This window comes from Salvelinus sp. IW2-2015, linkage group LG5, assembly GCF_002910315.2.
Source record: "Salvelinus sp. IW2-2015 linkage group LG5, ASM291031v2, whole genome shotgun sequence".
Classification (NCBI taxonomy): Eukaryota; Metazoa; Chordata; class Actinopteri; order Salmoniformes; family Salmonidae; genus Salvelinus; species Salvelinus sp. IW2-2015.
In genome coordinates this window covers 6,628,074-6,635,501 of record NC_036844.1, presented here as the reverse complement: position 1 = coordinate 6,635,501, position 7,428 = coordinate 6,628,074, and the positions used below count along the sequence as shown (strand labels likewise).

The 7,428-nt window shown below is 43.7% G+C and overlaps 1 pseudogene; it reads right to left on the bottom strand.

Annotated features, from left to right (window-relative positions):
• LOC111964474 (uncharacterized) overlaps positions 1-3,625 on the bottom strand; it is a 30,808-nt pseudogene extending 27,183 nt beyond the window's left edge.
• Positions 3,626-7,428: the final 3,803 nt, after the last annotated feature.

The following is a 7,428-nucleotide window of genomic DNA, read 5'->3' as shown; positions in this document are numbered from 1 at the left end:
GACCAGCACAAAAACATCCTGTGGTGCGTTCCTGCATTAGCATTCAAAATAGCCCCGTGCATACCGCCACTTTTCAGGGAAGTTTAGGAAACAAATATACAGAGGCAGTTAGAAGCAAAAGCGTAGCTTTTCAAACAAGGAATTTGCATCCTGTAGTTACTAACTCAAAAAAGTTTCAAGGGACACTGTAAAGGTCCATGGAGAATAAGGAGCACCTCTCTCCCAAGCTTGCCCACATGCTCTGAGGCTAGGAAACACTGTCACCACCGATTAAATCCAACTATTAATTTGAGGGAATTTCAATAAGATTTCTCTATTGGCTGGCATCTTTCCACCTGGCATACCCCGACCACCGGTCAACAGCCCGGGCACCCCTCCACAGCATCCCGCCCAAAGCCCCCACCATACTCCTTCACCACAAATCCAGGATAGCTGATGTTCTGAAAGAGACTGCAAACCTGGACCCCCTACAAACCAGCCGGGCTAGGACAATCTGGACCCTCTCTTTCTAAATGATCTGCCGAGACATGTTGCAACCCCTATTACTAGCCTGTTCAAACTCTCTTTCGTTATCGTCTGAAGATTGCCCAAAGATGGAAGCTGCCGCGGTCTCCCCTCTTCAAAGGGGGTGACACTCTAGACCCAAACTGCATACAGGACCTATATCTATCCTACCCTGTCTTTTCTAAGTCTTTCGAAAAGCCCAAGTTAACAAACAGATTAACGACCATTTCGATTCCCACCGCTACCTTCTCCGCTATTGCAATCTGGTTTCAGAGCTGGTCATGGGTGCACCGAGCCACGCTTCCAAGGTCCTAAACTGACATATACATAACCGCCATCGAACTTAGAGACGATTACTGCGCAGCCGTATTTCCATCACCTGAGCCAAAGGCTTTAAATGACTTCTGTCCAATCACCACAATATTTCTGGCAGAACAATCGACTAGCCATTGAGTTTTTCTCAATAATGATTGCCTACAGCCTGGTTTACCCAACATACTTCTACTATTAGAGTTCAGTGTTGTACAATATCGGAGGCTTGCTTGTCCGGACCTCTGGCCAGTCTCTATGGGGTGCCCCACAGGTCATCCTCGCGGCCGACTCTCTTCTCTGTATACATCAATGTGTTGGCTCTGCTGCTGGTGATTATCTGATACACCTCTACGTAGAGCGAACCACTTCTGTTATTACTTCTGCCGCTCTTTGTACATGTGTGTTACACTAACCTCCAGCGGAGCTTCAATGCCATCAAAGTACTCCTTCCGTGCGTCACTGCTTCTAAAGCAAAGTAAATCTAAATGCTGCTATCCAAACGGCGATCGATGCCTCGCACTGCTTCGCCCGTCCAGCATCTCTACTCTGGAGGCTTTCTGACTTAGAATACCGGTGGCAACTTAAATACCTCAGGTGTTTTCTGTTTAGAGGACTGTAAACTCTCTTCCAGACTACGCAATTAAGGAAATCTCCTAATCGCGAAAGTTAAATTAGAATCGGCTTGCCTATTATCGCAACGAAGAGCATCCTTCATCAGTGCTGCAAACATGACCTCGGTAAAACCTGCCATCCTACGGATCTCGACTTACGGTAGATCAGCTATAAAATATCTCAACACTCTACTTCAACAAACTGAATGCAGTTATGCAGCATGCCATCCGTTTTGTCCCGAAGCCCATCACTACCACCATTCTGACCTGTACGCTCTCGTGGTTGCCCTCGCTTCATAAGCTCTGTCGCCAACCCAACTGGCTAACAGTTATCTACTAAGTCTCGTAGGTTAAACTGCGCCGCCTTATCTCAGGCTCATGGTCGACATAGCAGCATCCTCAACTCCGTATAGCACGCGGCGCTCCAGCGAGGTAATATCTCACTGGTCGACCACCAAAAGCCAATTCGTTTTGTCGTTGTTTCCTTCCAGTTCTCTGCTGCCAATGTTCATGGAAGTCAATGCAAAAATCTCTGAAGTTGGAAGACACTTTTCTATAGCCGTTTAAGCCCACAGCTGTCAGAGAAGAGCTCACAGATTACATGCTCCTGTTACATAGCCTAATTATAATTTAGCCCACAACTACCTTTCCCGTCATGTATTAGTTATTTATTTATTTTGCGTCCTTTGCAGCCATGTATTTTATTTCCTACTTTGTCGATTTCTTCCAGTCTGCGAAATTCTACATTCCAGTGTTTTAATATGATGCTATACTGGGTTTACTTCGCCACCATGGCCTATTTATTGTACCTCCCTTATCCAGCCTCATTTGCTCACTTGTATATATACTATTTTTTTCTACGTGTTATTGGACTGTATGTTATTGTTTATTCATGGTGTAACTCTGTGTTGTTGTATGTGTCGAATGCTTGCTTTATCTTGGCCAGGTCGCAGTTGCAAATGAGAACTTGTTCTCAACTTGCCTACCTGGTTAAATAAAGGTGAAATTATATATTATTATGTTGTTAAATAGCCCAAAAATGGTACACGGACCATCTCATTGACCCTTCTATTGTATTTGGCCTGACTATGCACACTACGGCACGACGCACACTGCACTACACACCAACGCCCCACACCAACTCACACCACACATTCAATACTGGACTCCACACACACACACAACAACCACTCACATAAATCATCATATTCGCTGCTGGTACTCTATTTATCAATATATCTCCTGATGCTTGTCACCTTACTTCTAAACATATTCTACCCCTACCATTCTAGTATCATCTCTCTCTTTAAGGGCAGACAGGTCTGGAGTGAACCAAGGACTATATCTATCCCTAGTTCTAAATTTTGTGAATGGGGCATGCTTATTTAAGATGGTGAGGAAGGCACTTTTAAAGAATAGCCAGGCATCATCTACTGACGGGATGAGGTCAATGTCATTCCAGGATACCCCGGCCAGGTCGATTAGAAAGGCCTGCTCACAGAAGTGTTTTAGGGAGCGTTTGACAGTGATGAGGGGTGGTCGTTTGGTCGCAGACCCATTACGGATGCAGGCAATGAGGCAGTGATCTCTGAGATCTTGATTGAAAACAGCAGAGGTGTATTTGGAGGGCGAGCTAGGAGTGCTATCATCTAGCTAGGAGTGTTATGGATTGGGGATAGAAGCTGTTCAAGAGCCTGTTGGTTTCAGAATTGTTGCTCCGTTATTGAAAATGTGAAAGTTTCCCCCCCCCCATTTACTGTAGTCCAAGATCAACTCTTTGGTCTTACTGACGTTGAGGTTGTTGTCATGGCACCACACTGCCAGGGCACTGACCTCCTCACTGTAGGCTGTCTCATCATCGCCGGTGATCAGGCCTACCACCGTTGTGTCGTCAGAAAACTTGATGATGATGTTTGAGTTGGAGCACACACCTCTATGGGGCCCCCGTGTTGAGGGTCAGCATGACAGAGGGGATGATGCCTACCCTCATMATCTGGGTTCGACGTACTCATGGCGGCCTCGGCGAGCGAGATCACCCAGTACTCTGGGTCGGCGGGGGCCCTCATGCRCAGATAGATGTTGTTTTTGTCGAAGCATGCATAAAATGCATTGRGTTCCTCTGGTAGAGAGGTRTCATTGGGCAGATCACTGCTGTGTCTTGGTTTGTAATCCGTAATGGACTGTAGCCCCTSCCACATGCGGCGGTGTRTGTATGCAGGTGTGTGTGTGCTCTTAGGATGGAAAACATGGAGCAATTTAATATTGTTCTACTTGTATGTGTGCGTGATTTTGTGTGGTGCTTGCAAAAGGCTCCGTTAGTAAATCACATTAGATTCGCTTTAGCTATAGATTCTGATGTGTGTGTGCCTGTATGGGTGTATGTATGCTTGTGTGGGTTTGTGTGTGTGTGTGCACAATTTTACTCACATAATTTGAGACGCATCTCTTTGGCTTGGGTGGTCACACATTTTGAACAGCCGGCTCTTACCTTGGAGTTCCTACAGGTTCTGTTCTGATTTCCTGCTTTTCAATTATGCTCTTTTGACCGACTGCACAAGTTGCCTATGGCAAATGCAGCGGAAATATTTTAATCATAATGAATATAGAAAAAAAGCAATACAGAGGTTTTAACAAGGTCTTCTACAGGCTGTATTAGTGTGATTAATTCTTCCATCTGGCTAGCCTCCAGACACAGCACTGTGAAACAGGCTGAGAGAGAGACCGACAGAGAGAGAGAGAGAGAGAGAGAGAGAGAGAGAGAGAGAGAGAGAGAGAGAGAGAGAGAGAAAGAGAGAGAGAGGGAGASCGACAGAGAGGGAGAGAGAGAGAGACCGACAGAGAGGGAGAGAGAGACCGACAGAGAGGGAGAGAGCGAGATGAGTGTGAGGTAGAGAGAGAGATGAGTGTGAGGTAGACAGAGATGATGTGTGAGGTAGGGGAGACAAAGCTGGAGTCATGGTAATATAATCATACAGTAAATAGACAGGCACTCGTGGCTTATGGAGAATGTACTTGTTCTGAGAAGAGGATGTCTATTTACCTAGAATTCACTTTTAATGAACTCGTCTTTGTACATGACTCTGGTGTTTAAATTAATTGGATTAAAGTTAGACTGTGCCCAAACCAAAATGCGGAACTACAAATAATAATTTGCACTAGGCTTTGTTTCAATTTGTCAGTTTCAAAATTGTTTTCTAACAAGTTTTATTTTCTATTTGCCGTTTTAATTGAGGTGTGTTCCGCCTCCTCATTAATTCACACAAGAAGTAGCCCAYTTCACTGTTGCGGATAATTTATTTTTGAGCCGGACTAACTTCTCTCTTCAACGGGAGCTGAAGCACTTCCTCAGTGTTTCCCCAGATCAAGTATGCAGACATTTTCTTATCTCTTGTCAGAACAGGCCTTGCACAAACRTTTTACCCCTGGCACATTTTCTGGCTGGCGCCCTTCRTTATTCTTTTCCTTACAAATAATAACTKTGGACATGTGTGTGTGTTCCTTTCAAAGTAACTGCCTCATTTTCTGTATATCGTATTGTCGTTTCTACTGTAGCATAGCTGCTGTTAGCTTAGCTGACACGCTTCTCTTTTCTAAATAAAATTACATTTCTACCTTGTGCTCACCAGAGATATGGTACATTGTAAACAAGTCTAGCTGTTAGGCCGCTAACTTATGTTTAGTTTTTTTGTCAGCGCAACCTGTTATTTACACTGGTTTATGGATTGAGTTTGGCTCTGGAGGTGTTCCGTTTGATGCTTGGATGATGAAATTAGCATTTATCTTTTACAATAAAGGTGACATTGAGGAATAGARTTGTGAAACCTTTATTTCCCATCAGTACAATACATTTTTAGTTGCTTTTCAGACAACAATGCGCTTTAGACACGCTTGTTGCATCATACGTTCTGTTGCTACTGTTCCAATCACATATTTGCGATGGTACGCTTCAGGGACCACTCAACAATGATCACAAATATGTGATCGTACACGTCAAAGGGCTAGAAAATACTCTATAACTGTTTTATACTTTGATATGTTGTGCTGCAGGAAGAGCCTGTCAAACTGATTTGGATCTTTGGTCTAGGTATAATTCCTTCCGTGTCTTCAGACAGCAACACAGAATGTGTCCCAAATAGCACCATATTCATGGGGCACTACATTTGACCAGAGCCCTATGGGCCCTGGCCCAAAAGTCGTTCACTACATGGGTCATAGGATGCCATTTGGGAAGGAGCCACAGTAAAGCGATAAATTAATCAGAAATAAACTGAGCTCTCACTTTGATGTACTGTATAACTGAACTCCAGAGCGCCGCTGTAATGTGCTGCGCTGGAAATCATGGGCTGCATTCAAATCACCACCTAACTGAACAGAGGAGGCAATTTTAACTGGCATAAACAACGCAGGCCCATTTTACCTGATAAATCATCAGAAGAGGTGTATGCGTGCGTGTGCGTGCGCGTGCGCGTGCGTGCGTGTGCGTGTGTGTGTGCGTGCGCGCTCTGGACCAACTTTCAACACCAACCAAGATGGAGGTGTTACCATCCTAACAAGCCTTTATATCCCCATGCACCACGCAAGCTACGATTTAGTAACGGTGTGATGTGCTGTATAGACTACTGATAATGCAACAGCCTAACAAGACCAATTCCATCCCCACCCACCGCTGATCACAACTGATTGAGGGAATGATTTGTTTGTCATGAGAAGTAGTGATTTATCTGATGTGTGGAAGTGGCAGCCTGGTATTGTGTACAGGCAAGAAGGGGGAGTATACTGCCACAAGTTCTATGATTGTAAAGGCAACCCATAMAATAGAAGACACAGAGGATCTTGCTAATGAGTTTGGCAACCCATCAGAAGTAGCACATTATCGCTGTCTGATGAAAACCTCTTATCTTTAAAAAAAAAAAAAAACAGGAAATTGAAAATATATTCCCATTAACGAACATACAATTATGAAACTTCAGTATGACATTTTGAATACATTTTCTTGGTCCTAGAGTCATGAAATGGTCAGAACACACTGAGTTACTGCTTTAAATAAATGTTTTTTTTTTAAATACGTTTTTCTTTAGACAGYGAAGACGTACTCAAATAGCGCGACGGACAGCAAACAAGACTTCACCAACCAAGTCTGCAAGTAATTCCTAACCCATTCAKACCCATGGAGAGCACCCCATACTACACCAACACATTAACTGGAACACAGTTAGTTCTATCATGAGAGTGACGTCTGTGTCCTGTGCTATACTAGAAGTAATTAAGAGATCTGAGAATCTGGCAACCCAATGGGTTGAGGAGGAAATGCAGGCAGAGGGGAAGAGCTCGGAGCTTATGGGTCATAATTAGGAAATGTGCAAATCTGGCAACTCAGCAGGGAAAGGCGATTTGCATAGAAAGAGCAGCTCTAGCCTCTAACTGATAATGAGTTCTCACAACCACAGACATAGATAAAGTGCATTCGGATAGTATTCAAGCCCCTTCACTTATTCCACATTTTGTTACGTTACAGCCTTATTCTAAAATTGATAACATTTAAAAAAAAATCCTATTCAATCTACACACAATACCCCATAATGACAAAGCGAAAACAGGTTTTAAGACATTTTTGCAAAAGTATAAAAAAAAAAAAATTATATAATTATTCAGATCCTTTGCTATGAGACTCAAAATTGAGCTCAGGTCAAATCAAATCAAAGTTTATTTGTCACGTGCGCCGAATGAAACAGGTGTAGACCTTACAGTGAAATGCTTACTTGCAGGCTCTAACCAATAGTGCATCCTGTTTCCAATGATCATCCTTGAGAAGTTTCTACAACTTGATTGGAGTCCACCTGTGGTAWATTCAATTGATTGGACATGAGATTGGAAAGGCACACACCTGTCTGTATAGGGTCCCACAGTTGACAGTGCACGTCAGAGCAAAAACCAAGTCATGAGGTCGAAGGAATTGGCCGTAGAGTTCYGAGATAGAATTGTGTCGAGGCACAGATCTGGG